Source organism: Panthera pardus, unplaced genomic scaffold (assembly GCF_024362965.1).
Source record: "Panthera pardus isolate Hobbes unplaced genomic scaffold, ASM2436296v1 HiC_scaffold_13, whole genome shotgun sequence".
NCBI classification, from domain to species: Eukaryota; Metazoa; Chordata; class Mammalia; order Carnivora; family Felidae; genus Panthera; species Panthera pardus.
The window spans coordinates 195,762,240-195,785,714 of record NW_026526688.1 but is presented as its reverse complement, the minus strand read 5'-3'; the positions used below and the strand labels follow the sequence as shown (position 1 = coordinate 195,785,714).

General features: G+C 41.4%; 1 long non-coding RNA gene across 1 annotated transcript; it reads right to left on the bottom strand.

Moving 5' to 3' along the window:
- Window positions 1-1,800: 1,800 nt before the first annotated feature.
- Window positions 1,801-22,871, bottom strand: LOC109269799 (uncharacterized). Its single transcript, XR_002081274.2, has 3 exons — window positions 22,671-22,871; window positions 20,801-20,988; window positions 1,801-2,110 (listed from the first exon to the last, which is right to left on the bottom strand). It is a non-coding gene; the product is annotated as an uncharacterized LOC109269799 (long non-coding RNA).
- Between the last annotated feature and the right edge of the window lie 604 nt (window positions 22,872-23,475).

Sequence of the window (23,475 nt, the reverse complement as noted above, 5' to 3'; positions counted from 1 at the left end):
CAAACTTTTCTAAGAGGTCTAAGATGCTTCTGCCCGACGTTCCTTCTTCCCCGTCTCCTTCCAACTTCCACTGAAATCTGACCATTCTCCAGGCTTCTCCTAGTCCCTTCCCATTTTCTCTTAACATAGACACTTTCCCCTAATGAAATCCATATACGTGTGACCCTGCCTTGGTGCCTGCTTCTCAGAGATGTGGAATAACACAGCTTTCTTGGCTTTTTCTGTCTTATTTCCCTGTTGCCTACCAGTGTTTCCTGGGATCACCCAAATTGGGACGCCAAATTGGGATCACCCAATACACCACTTGCATTCAAATCTTTGTCTCACACCCTGCTACTAGGGACCCAACTTAAGAAGATCCTTCCTCCTTTAATTCATAACACCCCAGGTCTTGTAACTTCTACATTCCCTCCATCACCTGCCCATGCATGCGTGCGTGCACGCGCGCACACACGCACACACACGGACACACAAGCGCGTGCACACACGCATGTGTAAACACTGGCAATGGAGAACTTTAATACAAAATCATTTGAGACAATATTCTTCCACAGGTTTAAACACAAAGTGGGTAGTGAATATTAAATGCGGACGTTTATTAGAGACTTCAAAGGGGGAAGTGCTGAAATCACAGATGCCTAATGATTGATTAATGTTCAGTCCTACTTCATACATGGGATCCATATAATGATGGTTTACATCTGGATGCATCAGCAGGACCCATCAAAGCGTCCAGATTCTACAAAGATTAGAAATGATATGAAAGTTTCCAGGACAAAGGGTGAAGATAACGGTAGCAAACTGATAAAGCCTTTCTCTTTGAGAACGCTACCGTATACGATAGGGTTAGTGACCATGCTGAATTGGAAGAAGGCTTAAATTGGGAGAAGAATGAAAGGCCAACGTGGAGTCAAGGGGCTTATTATTATCGATTTGAGCCTTGTATAAAAACATGCCCATTTGAAGCTCTCTTGAGATTTTATCTTTCTTCTGGCTGGCTTTATCTGGATAATACACTTTCACTAGTTAATGCTTATCAGATGAAAGCGCATCCCCCCTCTTGTTGCCTGGGAATAAGAGAGTCCTGGTACTGATAATATAGAGCAGATTTTAATCCAGGGTCCATGACCTCATCACCTTGAGCAACATGGACACAACACACATGTTAGGTAGTTTTGTATCCTATCTCCTCCGTTAGCGTTTTTATCACAGCCATGGCTATGATCATGGTTTGCAAGTGAACAGATTCTTAAACCACTTCCCTCTGTTGCACTAAACATCTCATGCTGTCACATGAATTCCTTGTAACAATTAGAAAAGCCATTTTTGACACATGGACAAGCCTGGAATTATAATGGAGTTAATACTCCGTGGATCCAATTCCTGACCAATGGGATATTGAAGCCAATGGTTAAATACAACCTTTTCCTGTCCCTCAGGTGGACAAGTTGGGGGATCATGACACACGGATCAAAGGTTTCCCAACAGAATTTAGCCTAAGAGATCCATACTGTGACCATCCCAACAACAAACTCTAAAGAATTCTTTCCTTCCTTCCTTGCTTGCTTCATTTTCCTAATGCCCTATCCTTTTCCTTGGGACTGCTTCCCGAAATAAACTATGCAATGCAAGCCTTTGCCTGAGATTCTGCTTTTTGAGAAAGCTTGACTAACACTAGTATCTAAAACTCATGGGAGAAAGGACAAAGGTAAAATCTGGAAAAACCTGGAGAAAAGAATTTGATATGGCTAAGGGCAGAGCATCTGCCTGGAGGTCAGTCCAGAAGCTCAACACACAGTATGGTAAAAACTTCAGTTTTATTTGAACTAAATTTGGTATCTGGGGATCTCCAATAGAATGGATAGGGTCTAAAATACTAAAATAAGGAGTTCTTGGTAGGGGATGGGTCTGTAATTTCAAAGAGCGGGAGATGAGGTGTTTCTCAGTGGTCATACTTTTTAAACTAACAATATAGTTAGGCATGGAAGTCACAGCACCATCAGGAAGGAGAGAGGATTGGTGGTTAGGGGTTGTCCAGAGCCTCATGCCCTTCCACGCAGGTGATGCTCCTTATAGTCATGACAGGACTGCCCAATACACTTGAAGTCACCTAAACAAATGAAAAAAACCTGTCAATTGTGTACATTCTGCAAAAGCATAAGATGGCAGAAAAAAATAATCGACATAAAAATATTAAAAGACAAGTATGAATAGCACCATTTAATTTGAATTAAATTAAATTAATTTAATTTATTGTTTCATGGAGATACCCATTGCCATTGTTTCATCGCGATACCCACCATAATCCTATTCAAATGACACAACCCCTGCCCCAAGAATTTTACATACAGCATCTATGTCAGTCACTGAGTATATGGAGACCTGTGACCCGAGGCAGAAGGTTATTTGGATAGATTGGGCAGTTGGGGGACTGTGACTCAGTGGGTGAAGCATCCACCTAAGACAAACCAGACAATGGACCCAAGGCAACATAGATGGGTTAGAGACCTCAGGAGCTATCCAGGAAAAGGATGCTAAAACGCAAACTGTTGGGTCCAGGACTTCTCAGGAGCTAGGTGATGCAGTCAAGGGTCGTTGGAGGTACCGTAGCTTCATAAAACTTGCGAAGGGAGGATTTAAGAGCACTCAGCCAGGGTAGCAGCTGTGCGGCCATGGTGTATAACACAGGTGTATTAGAGAGAGACATTTCTCATCCATCTATATCAACGAAGCAGGTGCTTTTAAGGTACTAGGGCAGTGATTCTCAATCAGGGGTGAGTTGCACCCCCCAGAGATATTTGGCTATGTCTAATGATATTTTTTGGCTGCCACAACTAGAGAGTTGCCCCTAGTGTGTTTTGAGTAGAGGGCAGGGGTCCCGATAAGCATCCTGCAGATCCCTACAGTCCCCACGACAAAAATTTACCTGGCCCAATGTCAACAGCACCAAGGCCGAGAGATTCTAGACTACAGGGATGTTTACATCCTTCTCAGAGTTCCTCAGCAGGTAAGAGGAAAAGAGCCTGCTCTCCATAAAGGGTAGGAGGGAAATTACATTTCCTGGCACCTGACACGTGCCAGGTCTAGTACACAACTTCCTTTGAATGTCACAAACAAGAGTAGGTATAATGACATCACTTGACGGAAAAGAAATAGAGTCTCAGAAAGAGAAGCAACGATCCAATAAATAACTCATCTTAGCTTGGACTTAAATCTTTTATAGACAAAGCCCAAAGCTGAGACCTTACTGGAAAAAAAGAAATACATTAGTTAGTTTTTCTAGTTTCAAAATGAAAATCATTTTCATCGATCGCTTATAATTTGTAACAAGGCAGGAAAATGTCACTGTGCTCATGACTGGTTTTATGTGCCAATAAGTTCAGTCTCAAGCTAGTAGCTTTTAATAAACGTAGACATCATGCTATTAGAATGTTTATTTAATCATTAAGTTTTATTTAGCACTGAAATATTAGGAATAGTTTTATCAGGGAGGTAGGATGACAGATTATTTTTATGACTGCCTAATTATTTTCCCCCAAAGTTTATAGATTTTTTATAATAAGCATATACGGAAAACTATAAAGTTGCCAGATAGGTATTTTTTAATGTGGTATAAATATAACAATTGTTTCAAGATACAGAATAAATGGCAGATAATATAGATGTTTATTTGGGGATTCTTTGGATTAGCTGACCAGGAAATCCAAAATTCAATTCCATTGAATGTGACCATTCCTGGCCTCCATGCAACTTGCAAAATAGGGTTTTGTCCAAACGGATTCAAATATTTGTAATGCCTTCTCCTTAGGGTTGCCTGTGAAGTTTCTGTGAATAATCCCACAGCTAATTCGAATTTCATCTTTCCACAAATATTCCATCCATCATTATTGGGTGTAATATCCTCTACCCTTCTAGACCTAGAGTGCCTTCCTTGAATTGTGGTGTTCTAGTTACAGCATTATTAGTTTCCTCCCCAAAATTATGAGCTTCAAAGGCCAAGTTTTATGCTTATTCAGCTGTATATTTTCTTATCACCAAATGCAGTATTCTGCAAATAGAAGGAAGTCCATAAATGTTTGCTTTGGTGAAACAATTCTAGCCCTTGGGCCAAGGTGTTAACGGAGGGCCAGAATCCCAGAGAAGAAACAGGTGTGGGGTGTTGCAAAGAGAGTCTATGCTTAGCAGGCATGTTTATATTCAGGGTTAGTGGCCTGTATTTTTAATTTACCTGATTTTTCCACTGTATTGACTTTTTTCTTAAATAATTTCTTATTTAGATCTGAAGATCAGAAGTCTTTCAAGTTGAAGCCCTGCCTACACAGTCATTTATGAGCTGTACCAAAAAAAAAAAAAAAAAAAAAAAAGAAAAAAAAAAAAAAGAAAGAAAGAAAATAAAGAAATGGAAACGCCAAGGAACATTAAAAATCTCTGACATGAAAAATGTGTCACAACACGAGGTTTTAAGGTGGACCAGGTAAAGAAATACGAAGCTTTACATTTGTGGAGCTGCTCTAGGGGAAAGGTTTAGACTGCCCTGGCGTCAAGTTTAACCACACATCCAACAGGTGTTGGTGAATTGCATCGGAACAATGAGTGAAGTCTGCCATCTACAGGCCCCTATGTGTATTACAGCATAGGCTCCCGCAGACCTTGAACCTGAGAAGGCAGGAGTCTTGGATAACAGGACTGCCCCATGATGGGATCTCAAAGACACAATCCCATGACAATCCTGAGACAACCCTATGTTGAATTATTTGGAGTCTACGTTTTGTTTCCATCCTTCAATATAGGTATATAAGCAAAATGTTAAAGCTAGCTAAAAGAAAAACTCCCATCCACCCCCTTTCCTGCCAAATCATTACTTGACAAAATTGAAGATGTGAGCTTCGTGCCTCCGCCATTTTTATTTTTATCTTAGTGTTCTGACCTTTCTTTGCATTGTAATTGACTCTATCTATGCCTATCTACCTAGGAATCGGTTAACTCAGTGCAGGAAACCCCTAGAAAGTTAACTCAGTGCAATTCCTACAGTGCAGGAAACTCCTAGAACTGATTTTGGTATGCCCTCTTGCCAAGCCCAATGTCTGGCACATAGCAAATGTTCCACAAAGATTGGATGCATGAATAATTATGGGAATAAAAATGCATGAATAAGAAGGCAAATCAATAAACTAATTATTTCTAGGTACTCTTGTTCCAAATTACCTATGAATTTATGAATAAAAAATGAATACATGAACACATACATATTTATGGAAAATGTGAATATATATGTATATATATATATATATATATATATATATGCATATATGCATATATACACACATATATACACCTGTACCTCTCTGGGTATCTTTGTCAATTGTTTAGCAACTTCTGTAATAAGTCCAGGGGGTTGCCACTTTTTCTTAAAACCTTAAATCCATATATTTAAGATTTTATAAATTCAGCTTTAGGGCCCCAGTTATGTCATGTCATCAGACCAAACGTTCTGAAAGATTCATCTTATTTATAAAGTAAATGTGGTACCAAGGTCATAGTTATTACTTCTCATTTATTTTATCCTTTCCCCAATTGACTGTCTAGCTCTAGTCAGAGGAAATGAGAGCCAAGGAAAAATGTTTAGATAAGATCATTATAGACAGAATGAAAAAGAAAGTAGAAAAATAAGGTAAAAATTGTTTCTCCTAAGAGACCTGGATTCTCTTCCCGGTTCTCTCTACCAACACAACCTTGAGGAAGCTTTTGGGGTTGTTAATCTTGACTGATCTTTCAAAGGAAGGGGCCAAAATTCATCGTTCACTGTTGCGTGCCAGGCACTGTGCTCAGTATTTCCCCGAATTGTCACATTTAATATGCCCGGCAGCCCCAGACTGGGAGACACAGACAGATACACCATTTGATGGGCATGAAATTGAATTTCTGGGAGACTGTTCCTGCAGGGTCACATTTCAGGAGGTACTGTGGTGCACTGGAACCAGCTCATACCAGCTTGTAAGAGCCCACTCCCCATTCAGAAATGCCGTATTGGTCGCTTGAAGTCAGCCACAGTGGAACTATTCATGAGCACGTAGATCAGGGATTCCCACGAATCAGCCCCGACTCCTCCCCCAAGAGCGGATTGTTTAATATGTACCAGCACCCCCCTGGTTACAAAGCAATAATAAAAGTTTAAGAATAATTGACTCCGAATGCATGTTCTTTCAAATAGACCACAGTACCCTCGAGTTAAGGGATAGCCCATTTAAGATTTATATAGCAATTTATAGTGGTTAAAACAATACTGTTATGTCTATGTAGGTTCAATGAGATGAAGCTAATCTCTGTTTCTCCTTTCTTCCTCCCTGTTTCCTCCCTCCTCCTCCCTTCCCAGCAGAGCCCCAGCCACATCCTGGGGGCCTGCTGTGTGCTCAGTGTTTGACAGAAACTGCAAGATTTACAACGCTGAAGGAAATAAGGCCTGGGTCGGGTAAGGGATTTAGAGAAGACCACGAGGTAACTAGCTACGGAGCCCTGAATCCAGAATGAAGTTTCCCTCCCTTTGATCAGCTCTGTGAGTCTCCTGGTGACTCCCCAGACCTAGTCCTCAAGTCCCGTCTTCTGACACGTTCCGGACCCCCACACTTCTCCCTTTATTCATTTCTTCAACAAATAGCTGAGCACAGAGTGTGTGAGACACCTTGTTCCCACCACTTAAGATGCAGTGGTGAAGTCAGGAGGGGACTGCCAGTCTCTGGCCCTGGCAACTTCCCCTCTGGTGGGGGCCACAGAAGCCGCAGGGACAGAATAGCAAGACAGTCCGGCCACAGGGGCTCTGGTTTGAATCGTAGGTGCACCTCTGTCTGTGCGACCGTGGGCGGGTTACTTCACCTCTTTGTGCCTCAGTTCCCTCTCATACTTTAAGAGGAAATAAGAACAGGCCCCACGTCTTAAAGGATTACATTTTGTAATTTTTTTTTTTTTTTTTAGTATTTATTTATTTGGGGGAGAGCGCGAGCAGGGGAGGGGCAGAGAGGGAGGGACAGAGGATCCGAAACGGACTCTGAGCTGCCAGCGAGAGCCAGATGCGGGGCTCAAACTCGCGAACCTCCAGACCTGAGCCCAAGTCGGGCGCTCAACCAGCTGAGCCACCCACGTGCTCCCATTTAGTAATGTTACATAGCATCTGGTACACAGTTAAGGGCTCCATACGTGTTAGCCACTACTTCTAAAGGAACAAACTAGTGACATTCTGTAGGGAGATTTATGAAGAGTCCTGAGGTTAGCATGAGGGGACAATTTTAGGTACGGTGATCAATGAAGTCCTCTCTGATGAACTGGTAAGACACTGAAGAGGAACCCATCCAGACAACACTTCCAGCATGAGGAACTGAATGGCTAAGCTCCGCAACGGGTCAAGGGTTTAGTGCTCAGGAAGTGTCAGAAGCCAACGTTCTCGGAACACAGGCCGAGTGCGAGGGGACGAAGAAGGGAAAAAAATCCTGAGAGGCAGTTATAGCCCTGAGTAGTTTGCACTGTATTCTGAAAGCAAAAGAATTTTTTAAAATGTTTATTTATTTTTGAGAGAGAGAGAGAGAGCAAGAGGAAGGGAGGGCAGAGAGAGAGGGAGACGTAGAATTGGAAACAGGCCCCAGGCTCTGAGCTGTCTTCCTAGAGCCCGATGTGGGGCTCGAACCCACGAACTGTGAGATTATGATCTGAGCCGAAGTCAGACGCTTAACCGACTGAGCCACCAGGTGCCCCCAGATATTTTTTTTTATATTTATTTATTGTCAAGTTAGCTAACATACAGTGTCGTCTTGGCTTCAGGAGTAGATTCCCATGATTCGTCACTTACATACAACACCCAGTGCTCATCCCAACTAGTGCCCTCCTCAATGCCCATCACCCATTTTCCCCCTCCCCCCTAACTGCCACCCCCATCAACCCTCAGTTTTTTCTCTGTATTTAAGAGTCTCTGTGGTTTGCGTCCTTCTCTGTTTGTATCTTATTTTTCCTTCCCTTCCCCTACGGTCTTCTGTTAGGTTTCTCAAATTCCACATATGAGTGAAAACATATGATATCTGCCTTTCTCTGACTGACTTATTTCGCTTAGCATAATACCCTCTGGTTCCGTCTATGTTGTTGCAAATGGCACGATTTCATCCTTTTTTATCACCAAAAAGTATTCCACTATGTATGTGTGTGTGTGTGTGCGTGTGCGTGCGTGTGTGTGTGTGTGTGTGTGTGTGTGTGTGTATATATATATATATATATATATATATATATCACATTTTTTATCCCTTCATCAGTTGATGGACGTTTGGGTTCTTGAGGTTCTTCCTTGGAGCATTTCTGCCCCTGGTTCTTGTCTCTTCAATGTGACTCTTCCTTAAGGCCCATGGTTAAGGATCCCAGGGTCTGCCTGGTTTTACAGTCTTACCATTATTTGTTCTGTGGCAACTTTGAGAGATAATGAGCAACCCCTTGGAAATTGACATTTCCAAGACATCCTCAAATTGTTTGTGTCCTGGATCTTTGTCTTTGGTTTCTAACCCTTTGGCTCAATTAAATAAGATCATCTGGATCGGGAATCCACTGATGATTCCTGCAAATTTATGCATTAATCCATTTGCTGGAGAGAACTCCCAGTTATCATCAAATCTCAGCAGGCGTTTGACTCCAGAAGGAGTAAGGACTGTCAATTTAAATTGTCTGAAAGCCCACATGACCCCTGCTTTTACACCTTGCCATTTCCCATAAGCCTCCGTTGGGGTCAGAACCGGGAAGGACCAATTAGGTCTTCTCTAATCTCCAGCGAGGAATTGATTGGAAGATTCCTTGCCTTGCAGGCCAATTGCTTCTACCTCAGGATCCTCTTACAAAGTGGTAGTAACCTGGAGTGCTTGGGTGGCTCAGTCGGCTAACCATCTGACTCTTGATCTCATGGTGCGTGAGTTCAAGCCTCACATCCTGGCTCCATGCTATTAGCATGGAGCCTGCTTGGGATTCTCTCTCTCCCTCTCTCTCTGCCCCTCCTCCACTCATGTTCTCTCTCTCAAAATAAATAAATACACTTTATATTTAAAGAAAACTGGCAGTAACCTGCCTCTCCGAAGACAGCATTATTATTGTTGTTGCTGTTGCTATTGTTCGATGAGTGGGCAAACAGCTTCAAGTTTGGGTTCACTGGGAAAGGCCTATGACCATAATCCTGGGATTATCTGCTTGCCCTGATGCCCCAGGCACAGCTCAGTGATCCAGAGCGGGCAGCCCAGAGCACCCGCATGCCATCTCCTAGTCTACTCATCCATGTACTGGAAATGTACTTTTGAGCGAGGCAGAGACAGAATGAGAGTGGGTTAGGGGCAGAGAGAGAGGGAGACACAGACTCCGAAGCAGGCTCCAGGCTCCGAGCTGTCAGCACAGAGCCCGACGCGGGGCTCGAACTCACAAGCTGTGAGATCATGACCTGAGCCGAAGTCAAACATTCAACCGACTGAGCCACCCAGGCGTCCCTTTTTTTTAATATTCTTTTTTTTTTTTTTTTTTAATTTTTGGCTGAAGACTATTTCTACTGGGTTTATAAAAGAGGAACTAAGACACCTAGAAAAGGCTAGGGCTTATGACAGTTTCTCTACAGAGTCATATTAAACAAAGCAAAACAACAACAACAACAAAAAGTTAAGTGCCCCAAGCAATGAACTCAGGTATTCCAGGGAACTTCCATGTCACTCAAGCAACTCAGCAAGAATTCTCAGAATCCAGGGGCGCCTGGGTGGCTCAGTCGGTTAAGCATCTGACTTTGGCTCAGGTCATAATCTCACAGTTCGTGAGTTCGAGCCCCGCATCAGGCTCTGTGCTGACAGCTCAGAGCCTGGAGCCTGTTTCAGATTCTGTGTCTCCCTCTCTCTCTGACCCTCCCCCATTCATGCTGTCTCTCCCTGTCTCAAAAATAAACATTAAAAAAAATTTAAAAAAAAAGAATTCTCAGAATCCAAATTCTCCTATATCACATGCTTGCCATTAACCTCACCAACAGCCCCATCCGTACCCTCTTTCTTATATCTTCCTCCCAAATGTAATTAGTAACATATCTGGCTAATTCTAGAATTCTTTTCCCATGTCCCACATTATTCAGATGAGCTACAATAAAATAACAATGAACAGGAAAGAGAAGGGGCTCTGCCTGAACTGGCCTGGAGTCCCTGCTTCTCCTGCATACCCAAGCTCTTCTCCGAACCCTCTTCCAGACCACAGACCCCAGCAAACAGGCCCAGGCCTCTCCCTTGGGGTAGAGTGCTTAAAGGTCAGGTTCTCCTTAGAGGAAGGAAGGAAGGAAGGAAGGAAGGACGGAAGGAAAAACCTGAGGACCCTTGCCTGGTAATGAACCGTATCTTCATCTCACCGGGGCGGGAGGGACAAAATCTCCATAGGGTGTAGACACCAGGTCTTGGACCCTATGCACATCCTTACAGCATCTATTTTCCAGAATATTCCTTTTCACTGCCATCTTTTCCTCCTCCTTCTCCACTATTGTAACCTGCTATCTATCTCATAAAAATGGAAGTTGGTGTTTTTATTATTTTATTTATTTTATTTTTTATTATTGAAGCATAGCTGACGTGTGATTTGATGTTAGTTTCAGATGTACAGCACGTGATCCCACCTCCTATACATAACTCAGTGTTCGCCACGATACGTGAGGTCCCCGTCTGTCACCGCACAACCTTATTGCAATGTTATTGACCATATTCCCTATGCTGTGCTTTTCATCTCCGTGACTTACTTATTTTGTCACTGGAAGTCTGTACCCCTCAAACCTCTTTGTCTATTTTACTCTTCCCCCCACCCCCTTCCTCTCTGCCAACCACCAGTTAGTTCCCGATATTTATGAGTCTATTCCTCCTTTTTTTGTTTGCTTGTTCATTTGTTTTGTTTTTCAGAAAATAAATGCAAATGTCATATGATTGCCCTTGTATGGGGCTGTTTTTATTTTCTTTGGAAACCTAATGATAATCTTTACTGTCACTGAGATCCTATTTTCAAGGACCATTTCCACAAAATGACTTTTAGAGGCAATTTTGGGGGGGGGGCGGGGCAGGGCAACAGGGATTTTTTCAATAACCACTGTGGAATGCAGGGACCTGGGTCTCAGAGGTGGAATTGCTGGGGAAGGTGTCCACTCTGGGCTGCTGTTGTCCTGACCTTGAAACAATGCGTGCGGGAGCCTGTCTCATCGGCCATCTCAAATTGCCACGGAAAGAGGCGATGACAGTTTGCTTTCACCCAGTCCCTCGAGTTATGAGTAATTTTGCTAGACTCTTGTCATTTTCTGGCAGATTTCACGAAGTTGTGCTGAATTTGCAAACAAAGGCAAAAGGCAAACAATGGTTTAAGCTGCTTTGAGATTGCCTCATTAAACCACAGCCTGCTGGAAGCTTTCCGCTTTTAGCAATGAACACATCTGAGCTCTACAATGATGTCACCATCTAAAATTCTGTTCACATTGCTTTGGGGCGATAAAGCTGTCCCATGAGCAACTAACAAAATGATGATGATGATAATAATAGTAATAATAAATTAAATACACAAGGAAGAAAAAAAAGGAAAGAGCAGGAAACTGCTCCAATTATCAGGAAAGCTGAATTTCAGACCTACTGCTGCCATACCAGCCCCGTCACCAATTAGCAATTTCCTTGAGTTCCTCAAGCCTCGGTTTACCTCTCTGGAACTTGGATATACTGACGCCCTTTCTGTTTGGGCATTCCACTGAGCTCAGCACTTGTTTCCTATCCAGAGAGGAGGTCGTGTGCCATGTTCTCCGGAATCTTCCATTTCAGAAGTGTGCCTTTGTGATTAGGTGAGAGCCCTTTACACGCGGCAAAATCCTAAACGTGTAATGTAAGATTCTCCAGAGTATTTTCTATTCCAGCCAATTCCGGCACAACCCACAGATAACAGCAAAGTTAAAAGAATGGCACACTGAGATGCAGGGAGGACTCTCAAAAGAATGCAGTTTTATTAAAGCCGGTGGACAAACTACCTGGACCACGCAGATATTGTGACATAGGTGCCCTGACCCAATTCTGTCAGGTCAAGTTTATGATAAGACTGAAGTTCATTGGTGCTGCTGGTAATGGCAATTCTTTTGCCTTGAGGAAACACCCTCCTGCTTCCAGGCACCGTCTCTCACAGTCTCCCACCTGACATTTCCTTGGGCCCGAGTCGCCCCTGTCCTGTGGGTGCTCCTATTGGTCAGTGTTAGGAACATCTGTTTCCTTAGATACACCCTCTATGTTCTCGGCCATTGATCCCAATCAGAGGCAGGCTCTTGGCCAGCCAGGGAGAGTTCCAGCACTGGCAGCTCCAGGTGCCAAGGGGAGCACCATACCTGTCGGAGAAGGCTGATCCCCAGTAGCAGGCTGTAAGGCCACCCACACTTAATGTTTCCTTCTCCTTCCATAGCCCACAACCCTGCCTGAGAGGAGTGTTTTGCACACTACTTCAAGTACAACCATGACACCTTGCACCAGCTCATGGCAATCTAAATGTTCTTGCCAAACGTAAACCAGTCCCTGGGTTGATCAGAAACATCACCGGCCCACTGTAATGGCCTGCCCCTTCCAGAGCAAATCTGCTTTGTCAAATGGGCAAAGCAGCCTTCATTGGCTGCTTTCAAAGTCACCTTGCCCTCTATGTGGAGCAGAGTCCTGCAGATGAATGGAAAACTACTCCAATGACCACTCTCTGAGAAGTATGGCCCTGGTGGTCAGAGATTGGGGCACGACAGTGGCCAAAGAGAACAGGGTCCAATTCAAGAAGCAAATGTCAGTTGCACCTCATAGCCTAGGAAGAGTAAGTCACAGCCAGAGACATGTTAGATGGAGGGGAAATTTACCTCATGGTACTCCACCTCCCTCAAATACTCACTACAATAAATAACTCTTGGAAAGATCATTAAGTTTTCAAAAATATGCGGTATTATGCATTCTTCAGGAGCATTTAGAAAGAAAGAGCTAGAAAAAAATATCTTATTAGTACAGTGAACCAAGGTTTTATTTCCTATGAAAATTGAGCCTTTAGCTACATTGGAAGTCTCCAAATATCTTGCTACGATTTCTACCACCTCCCTTCCTGAAAACACTTTCCAATAGGTCCTTGTCACTGTGGTCCCATTTAGCCCATGAAGAATCCAAGGTATGAGCATTTCTTTCTAGCCAAGATTGGTAACTGAACTGGAATGAAGAAGCCACAGCTCACAGTCTTAGCTCTCATTGAAAATGAACTTGAAGACCAAGCCCCAGGCAGCATGATGACTTTCAGTAAACATTTTTCAAGATCACGTTTCTTATGTTCCACTCTTCATACTCAGCCCATGGTACATTGAACCTTTGTTTATTTCATTCCTAATTATCCAAAGACTGTAATGGTTGTTTATTGATGGGTTGGACAAGAAATGTTTGTTTTCTAAAAAGAACAACAACAACAACAGCAACAACAACAAAATTTAGTGTGAGTTCTTTGTGTCCTCCTATATCCACCCTTTTAAAATCTACCTTTGAGGACATTAGAGAAAAGCAACTTGGATAGGTAGACCCAGACCACAGGTTCTGTGAAACAGCACATCTCAGCCTTCAGTGTAGAGACCAGGGATCTACTTCTTGGAGAATAATTAGAATATTTTCCCTGGGAGGTATTAATTCAATATACTGAGTGTTAGAATAAAACTGACGTTATATTGCTGAGTAAAATTCCCTGACTACACATAAAGATCCTTCTGTTACTAGGAGGATAAGAATTAGGGGTGTGTGTGTGTGTGTGTGTGTGTGTGTGTTTATTTATAACTTGAATCCATAACACAAAACGGTCACACATTAAAGATTGGTAGGATAATTGAGTAAATTAATAAGCAATGAAAATCAGTGATCGGGTACAAAGTACCCCATGGGGGCAGCCAAATTGAAAACTAGAAAATCATGAACTCAATACTCAAACCAAGAAAATGCCAAAAGCTTTAGTCAAGAATGAAAGGAAGATTATGAGATAAATCAACCAAAATGATGGGAGTTAAGGATGCAGAGGCCATTTGGAGCAAGGAACATAGTTCCGGGTCAGACAAAATTCAGTTAATATTCCAGGACCATTACTTATAAATTGTAGGACCTTCGTACATTTACTTACTCTTTTTAAGATTAATGTCTGTGAGATTCAGTGTGGATTTAGATCAAATTTTATCACTCAATATAAAGTAACATAAATGAATACAGATATTTGGTAGTATAACAGGCTTCTTGCTTGAGTCCCCTGAACTTAAGAATCCTTCATGCTTGCTCACCATTATATCACCAGCACAAGTTAAGTCCCGGTAATAGAATGAGAGTTTAACAAACACTGGAAGGATAGAAGAGCAAATTAATGAATGAGGAAATAAAAGATACTTATATAAACGAAATGCAAAATTTTGTTTTTACTTTTTTACCCTCACTTGGGAGAAGAAAGATGTATTGTTTGTAGTTGATTCTAACATTGTCTCCTGGCCCCCCAAATTTGGTAAGCACTCTCCTGGAGAGTATCAGAAGGGGATAGGATGAAATGTCCCCAAATTAATTGCTAATACTCTCCGATAAAGGAGATATTTGTGATCCTAGCCCTACCCTTGAAAATTCTGGCAGTAAAAATTGGCGGGAAGAAAGGCTCAAACACCTGAACATGGCCCTTAGGACTCTGGCTTGTTCTGAAATCTCTTCTCACAATTATTTTGTCTTCCATATGGCCAGTGAAACATGTCCGTCTTTGGGTGTCCTTTTAAAAAACCAGTCTTGACAATGATCCAGGAAAGGACCCGATAAAATAAATATTTTCTCATCTAAATTCGAAGCCGACTTAAGCGAGAGTTGGAAATAAGGTCAAGGGAAATGAAACCTTTTCTCTTTTACTGTTAAAACCGGTTTAGGTGGATATGATGAACTGTGTATAGAAGCAGCACTCAACGGGACCAGGCTGACTTTCCCAAGAAATCACAATGATTCTTGCTCCAGTGTGAGATCTTGACGACTAGACTTACTGCCGGACCTCAGGCACACCGGGCCACATCTTCTCTGTCACTGGGTGGATTCCTAAAAGGATGGGAGAATAAAGGACTGACCTAAAACTGCTCTCTGTTTTTTCCCTAAGTCACCAATCATGGAAAAGGGTGTGGAAAGTGAAGAGGGACAGGAAGTTCACACTAATGGGTTTCCCTCCACATGGAAACGATAAACATGGGGAAAGGAAGTTCCTCGTTAAAATACTGTTACTGGCGTGTTGATATTTTTTGAGAGGTATGGTGTAGACAGGGTGTGAAGACTTTAAAATAAAATAGATGTGGAAACAAATCACAGCCATCCCATTCAAATCTTTGTAAGTAACCTGACCTCTCTGTGTGCAGATTCTACATCTGTAGAAGCATTCTGTCTACTCCTTTATGGAGGTGTTGAGAATGTATACCGTACTAACCATGGTTCCAGGCACCGTAGTCAAATGAAATCATTGGAAAATTAAAACAATAATGACAATAATAACGATTATAAAGTTCTAACGCCCAAAAGGCTAAACCGAAGCAAAGAAAAAAAAGAAAACTCAGTTTCCTATGCAAAGTTGCTCTTAATGGTAACTAACATTTGGCAATAAATTGTTATGTGTTGAGAAATGCATCGCACAATTTATATCCCTTGCTTTATTGGGTAGCAATATAATAAACACATGGTGTAAGTATTGATATCCCTTTATACAGAAATGAAAACTCAAGACGGGAAAGGCTACCTCACTTGATCAAAATCAGTCAACGGGAGAGCAAGAAGTGTACACTTAGGTCGTCTGGATTCAGAGATTATTCCCTAACTACTATGGTGGATAGCCTCCTCACAGTCAGCGGGCAAAGAAAAGATTCATAAATGAATGCAAAGAAGGACCTCCAGGATGCAACGGGTCATCAATTTCAGCTCAGGCACCAAGAAGCCTTCATTGTATTTATATTCTTGCCCAAGGCTGATTCCATGTTTCCACAGGAAAGTTTCCTTTCCTCTTTGACCCTGGAAAAGTGATACGTGCAACGATGGGTTCAACTTTGTACATTGAAAGACCTCAACAAGCCGCTCCAGGAATAACAGGTCAGGTAAGTAGAAAGACTGATTCATAATGGGAATTTTAAAAAGTCATGCGTTTCAAAGGTATTTCAAATCTTGGCCAAGAGACAAGAAAAAAAAGAACTGATCGTAAGTTGCACATATTGAAGAGCCCAAAAAACAAGGATGAGTAGAATGTATAATATTCATTTCTCTCTCTCTCTCTCTCTCTCTCTCTCTCTCTCTCTTTTGGTAACTTTCAAGTTACATTTAGAAAGCGGGGGTAAATCCAGGAGAGAGATCACAGGGGGATGAGGCTGAAAATACCTTCAGATATTTAGGGCCAGACCCAGAGCTAAGATTTGGCAAGTCGCCCATAGAGAAAAAGAATAATGATTCAAAGTCTGGGAAAATATCTCTCGGTTTTCTCTTAAGGATTTTGTCATGTCCAAACTGGATAAAGAAGGCTAAGTCCTAAGTCAATAGCAGGCTTATGTAAATAGTACATTGTTGGCATGGGTGAGAAGTGGGAATGACTGAGACATCCTGAAAGTTATTCTGTTTCCACTGAGGGAACAGGTTTAAGTGACGGAAAGTGAGATTGACTATAATACCCAGTTTGAGTAAACTAGTGTGAATTCATTACTATGGGAATCAGGGAAATTTTAAGGTAAATGCTTCTCCTGGGTGTATCTGGGAAAGGAAGAATGGCAAACATCTAACAAATGGATGGACATAAACTTAAGGGTCTACATAATGTTTGACATCGTATTATTTGTTCAAGGATAATAATGATCTTCTTGTTGAAATTCAATTTCTACATAGGGAAGTGGGGAATAAATAAGAAATCTCAATGCAGAACAGGCAAAGCGATATTCTCAGCTTTGCAGCTATTGCTGTGTTTTCTAAGCCTGTCAATTATCTGATGGGTTACTTGTCAGTGAGCGTGCAGGAAAATAAGCACTATGTGAGGGAGTCTCAACTCCGAGCTTGAGGGGCAGTTTGGCCGCTAAATTGGTATGTGGAGTAGATTGTATTGTTTTGCTGAAAATATTAACTGATCTTCCTCTCCCCCATCCCTGCAAGACCCCTCCTTCATGCCCCTCCTTTAGCAGAAGAAAAGTCAGAGGGGAAAACCATTGTTTGGGAGAGGTAAGCTTAAATACTATATATTACATTATTTTCAGTGGGTCACTGGGTGGAAACTCAGAACTCTACAATGCATTTCAGAAGCACTCTCTACAGAATACTTGTATTTTTGCTCTAGATAACATTAAATGATACCCACATATCAGCTTTTATGGTTTCCTCAGAACCCTGGTTGGTGAGATTTTTTTTTTTTTCCTCTTAGACAATGTTAATGATTTAAGCAGGATTTCTATTCCCCAGACATCAGGAAGTTTTAAATGAAAACAAAAACAAGAAACAGGTTCATTATCCACAGGTAAACACAATGTACAACATCTGGTCACTTCTTCTAACTCGATCTAACCATTCCCCACCCCCTGATTTATTCTCAAGATAACAAATGATGATGAACAAATAAAGTCACTCCCTCTTTATTTAGAGCACTGACATTTGGGCTTCTAATGTCCTTAAAAGAAATATCACAAACCACAAAACAAACAAAACTATCTCAGTATAAGACATAGAGATATTCCATCGCTTATAAAGATTCCCAAGGAGATGAAATGAACCTTTGTGTTGTTATGGTATGCATACCTCAAGATAGCCCCCCACTTGTATTTGTTCACAGGTAAGGGAGGAAAATGTATCCTGATAAATGACCAAGAAGCAAAATTATCCCAAATACCTTCGAGCATACATTATGAATAAGAATAACCATCAGTTTAAACCAAATTACAGTCAAATGCAATTTTCTTAAAATATATGTATTATATTATTCAGAAAGTAGGAGGTTATGCTGCCCTAATAAATAACTCCAAATTTTGGTGGCTTGAAGAAGCAAAATAGTTGCTTCCTGTTCACAGCCATTGTGGGTTGGCAGGGATGGGATCCTACTCCATTTCTGACTTAGTCCAAATTCAGGCTTGAACAGAGTCTCACTATTTGGAAGATCAACTTGCTCCATAGCACAGAAAAGGTGAATATGGAGAGTTGTATCCCAGATCCTAAGTTCTTCTGACCGCAGAAGACACACATATTTTATTGACCTCAATGAATGACTTGATCATGCCTAAACTTGAATGTGAGGAGGAATTAAAATCTGACCGTGTGCCCAGAAGAAACCCAGAAATACTACTGTGCAGAATTGGTGCCATACACACTAAAAGAATGTTACCCAATGGTTTGAGGGCAGCTATAGGACTTTCCCCAGTGTAACATTCATGTGGTTTGTGACAATGTTCCATTTAGGCTGTTGGCTCCCCCATTTATTTACTGATATTTACCTATTTTTAAAAATTAAGCATCTTCTTGATTCAGATTCAGATTCACCAAAAATCTCCAATTCTATTGGCATGAGAGATTTTTAAATGTGAAATTGCTTCTCTCAATTTGCTCTATTTTTGTTTTTTTGTTTTTTTTTTTGTTTTTTTAGCTAAGCTCAGAGTTCCCTGTAAAAAATAAAATATATCCAACTCAGTCTGGGAGAAAAGGCAATCTGGGCTGTCTTCCTGAGGGATCTCACATCAGAGTAAACTTTGATAGCATGGGTAGGTGTTACAAAGTCACCTGAATGGAGAAGTGACAAAAGGATCTATATTACAGACCAGAAAAAAATCTACCCCGCGTGCTTGTGGTAGGCAGATTCTTGGAAGGTATTAATTAAAAACGCACTTGTTTTTTCTCAAGTAAAACTTGAAAAGTGTTCAAAAATTGCCAAGTTGTATATACTATTTAAGAGGCCAGAGATCTGGGTTTGTCTGTCCTAAGTGTGCACAAGGAAGCATAGAGATAGTACACATTCATCACTAAACCACGCACCTAAAAGGACTGGGGATGGTGTCTTGCAAGAGGTTTTGATATGCACAGAGGTGTCAGTAAGGAATGTAAACCAAATCCATCTAGAGAACTCAGAGCTTGCCCTGAGGCCTTGAGAGAACTTTCTCCTGTTTTCAATACGTCCTGCTTTCCTTGCATCTACTGTCAGAATATTGAAAAGTCAGACTGCACTTGCAAGAGGAGAAAGAAAATATAGATGGCTGAGTGTAAGGAGGTCAATTTGATAAGGATTTATGTAAATAACTATTAGTTTATTTTACAATCTTCTGAACACTGGTCTGTCTCCTTTTTACCATTGCCCTATTTAAATAATAGTTGCGTACTCCAAAGTGTTACTAAGCACCCCTACATCTTTTTACCACTGAGGGCATACACATTGTTGAGAATAAATAGCAAGTAGTCCATAAAAACGCTTTTATTTATTTCTTTCTTTATTTTATTTTTATTTTTAAAATATAATTTATTGTTAAGTTAGCTAACTTACGTTACATACCGTGTGCTCTTGGCTTTGGGGGTATATTCCCATGATTCATGGCTTACAGACAACACCCAGTGCTCATCCCAGCAAATGCCCTTCTCAATCCCCATCACCCATTTTTCCCTCTCTACTGCCCCCCACCATCAACCCTCAGTTTGTTCTCCCCCCCAAAAAAAATAAACCTAAATAATCCAGTGAAGAAGTGGACAGAAGACATGAATAGACACTTTTCCAAAGAAGACATCCAGATGACCCACAAATACATGAAAAGATGCTCAATATCATTCATCATCAGAGAAATACAGACCAAAACCACATTGAGATACCCCCTCACACCAGTCAGAGTGGCTAAAATTAACAACTCAGGAAACAACAGATATTGGTGAGGATGTGGAGAAATGGCACAGTTGGTGGGAATGCAAACTGGTGCAGCCACTCTGGAAAACAGTGTGGAGGTTCCTCAAAAAATTAAAAATAGATCTACCCTATGACCCAGCAATAGCACTGCTAAGAATCTACCCAAGGGATACAGGAGTGCTGATGCATAGGGGCACTTGTACCCCAACGTTTATAGCAGCACTTTCAACAACAGCCAAATTATGGAAAGAGCCTAAATGTCCATCAACTGATGAATGGATAAAGAAGATGTGGTTTTTATATACAAGGGAATACTACTTGGCAATGAGAAAGAGTGAAATCCTGACATTTGCAACAACGTGGATAAAACTGGAGGGTATTATGCTAAGTGAAATAAGTCAGAGAAAGACAGATATCATACATTTTCATTCATATGTGGAATTTGAGAAACTTCACAGAAGACCATGGGGGAAGAGAAGGGGAAAAAATTAGTTTCAAACAGAGAATGAGGCAAACCATAAAAGCCTCTGAAACACAGAAACAAACAAACAAACAAACAAAAAATGGCTTTCAAAGACATTCTAACTTTGAAGTCAAGCACCATAAGAGAAGACTATTTATCCTTGCTGGGGGAAAAAAAAAATGTCCTTTATTTTTTCAACCACTATATAATGAAATCAATAACTTCATCGGAAATGTTTAAGAATTAAATTAGATTAACCAAAGTAGAATATTTTACATTGGTAACAATTTCCTCAGAGATACTAAGACATTATCCTTTGCTGAACTCCTCCAGAGGGAAGAGTGAGTACCACTTAATTTAACATATGCCATGACACTCACTCAATGTCATGCTCTCCAACAAAGAGACAGAATCTTGCATGCCTTATCTTCTTTTCATGACCTTGATCCTTACCTCTCTCTGCGGATGAGCTGTTATAATCGTGACCTCCACGTACGGCTGCACAAATGTGCCAAGCTCACACCGACTGTGAGTGATGCAGTTGGATTCATCAGAAGATGTTGAATTCAGCTCCATTCTGACACAGGTGGCTGTGGAATCTTCGAAAAGTCGTTGGCGTCTTAGTCTCAAGTTTTTCATCTCTAAAATGGGTATAAGTACGACTTAATCATCTAATGCAGTTGAGGAGAGGATTAAGCAGTAAAATAGAAAAAATCTCTCCATGCGTGCTGGTTCTCTTCCCTGAACTTGTACTTTTGCTCCGTGGTCTGCTATAAAGTCTGTTATGTTTTTTATGTATTGTTCTATCCAACTTGATTGACCATGGAAGGGACTATCCATAAAGTAAAAAATGATCATAGAAAAAGTATATTTATAACCTTATATATACACATTTAATACATTTCATGTCTGTTTATAAATTACCACTTAATATAGTCTAAGTCTGTTTATTCACATTATCATGAATGTAATCATTTTCATATTATATGTTAGGGCAATCAAAAATATATCCATGATACAGATTACATATAACAATAGAGACTATGAACATATAATGCATATGTGAATATAAAATTTTTATACACTTTGTTAAGTATATTACATGCACAGTATGCTCCTATATTTTATATACATATCAGAACAATTTGGCAGAACTGGACTTGAGCCGGGTATAGTTTCTCTATGCAGAAAAACAAACATGGCTACTGCCCTTACTTTGGAGTGAATATTAATGAAGGGAGAGGATAAAAACATCATCTTTCCTCACTTCCAGACACTTACACACGGGCACACATGTCTACTTGGAAACAAAGCTTTATCTGAATGCAGAGGTGCTTCTGAGATATATAGGACCAATGTTCAGAGCCTTCTCTGACCAAATGCCAGCTCAATGGCCACTTGTCCTGCTGGTTCCTCTGAGGTCCAGGTTCTGACAATGATGACTGAGCATGCTTGTGGTTGGTGGAATAATCGTTCCCCAAAGACGTCTACATTCTAATTGGCCAAACCTATGAATATGTTACCTTACACGGAAAGCAGGATTTTGTAGATGTGATTAAGTTACGAGTGTTGAGATGGAAAGACTCTCCTGGATTATGCAGATGGGCCCAATGCAATGATAAGGGTCCTGGTAGGGAAAAGGAGGGAGGCAAGAGAGTCAGAGTCCTAGTGATGCAGACTCAAGCCAGGGAACACAGGCAAAACCCAGAAGCTGGAAAAGACAAGGAATGAATTCTCTCCTAGCGCATCTGAAAGAAACAAGGTTGTGCCAACACCTTGATTTTAACCCTATATGATCCATTTCACACATCTGACTATGGAAATTTTAAGATAATAAATTCACTTTGCCACATGTAAGCTACTGTCCGTGGAAACTAATACAGTGCTGATTCCTGCAGGCACCAATGTTGCTTGACTAGAGTCTCACCATCATAGAGGCTGGTCTCAGAATCTGCTCCAATTATGCGTTGGTCTAAACCAAAGTGTGTCATACTTGCCTGGCCGTTTGTGTCCTAGAAAACAATTGTCCTTTGCCCCGAATATTTCACACACTGTGAGGGTGTGCATCGGTTGTTGCTCATTTCACTCTTAGCTCACTGCTTCTAGGTCTCAACGAGAACCTACAGGGAAAGTGGCCCAGAGGCAATCTGCAAAACAGACTCCTTGTTCCACATAAAAGCAGTCTCTCTTCTCCTGTCCCACTCCAGACCAGGGCTCACATCCATTTGTTCGCCAATACATCATCATAGTATACGGCCCATGGTGAAAATCATATTTGTTGAGCAACAGCCCAATCGTGAGCCAGCCTTCTGCAGATACATACCTTCTTTCCCAAGTTTCCCCTAACACCACCCAGTGTCTTCCTCCTTGCCTCAACCACTACACCTCCAGGCTACTCCACATTTATGCTTTGTCACAAGGCAAAGGAACATGAGCCCTCTTTTTCCTGGCTTCCTAAAATAAACATGATGTTATGGGTTCAATCGTCTCCCTCAAAAAGATGTGGAAGCCCGAACCCTGGGTACCTGTGAATGTAATCTGATTTGTAAATAGAATCTTTGTAGGTGTCATCAATGCAAGATGAGGTCATAATGGATTAGGGTGAGCCTTAATCCAATGACTGGTGTCAGTAAGAGGAGGGAAACTTGGACACAGATGCCAAGGGAAGATAGTCACGTGAAGGCAGAGATCCAGAAGCCAAGGAATGCCAAAGACAGCCAAAAAACCACCAGAAGGGAAGTAGGAGAACAGAGGCATGGGATGACTTCTTTCTCAGAGTCTCCAGGAAGATCAACCTGGCCACCATCTTGATTTTGGACTTCTGGCCCCTGTACTATGAGAAAATACATTTCTGTGGTTGTAAGCCCTGAAGTTTGTGTTATTTGTTACAGCCACCCTAGGAAACAATACACATGGCTAGGGCAAAGCCAAGAGCTTCACTGCTTACACATAAGTCTGTATCCAACCATCTGTGCGTGTCATGTGTCATCCATCCACATGCACAAGCCACTGCATCTTTTGTCGACTTGGGTTGACAGTGATAGATCTATTTTTGCCATCCCAGAAGGAGGGGGACACTGCACCCTCCCATGAGGGGCAGCGTCCCCACTGGGGTAACCTGCGCTCAT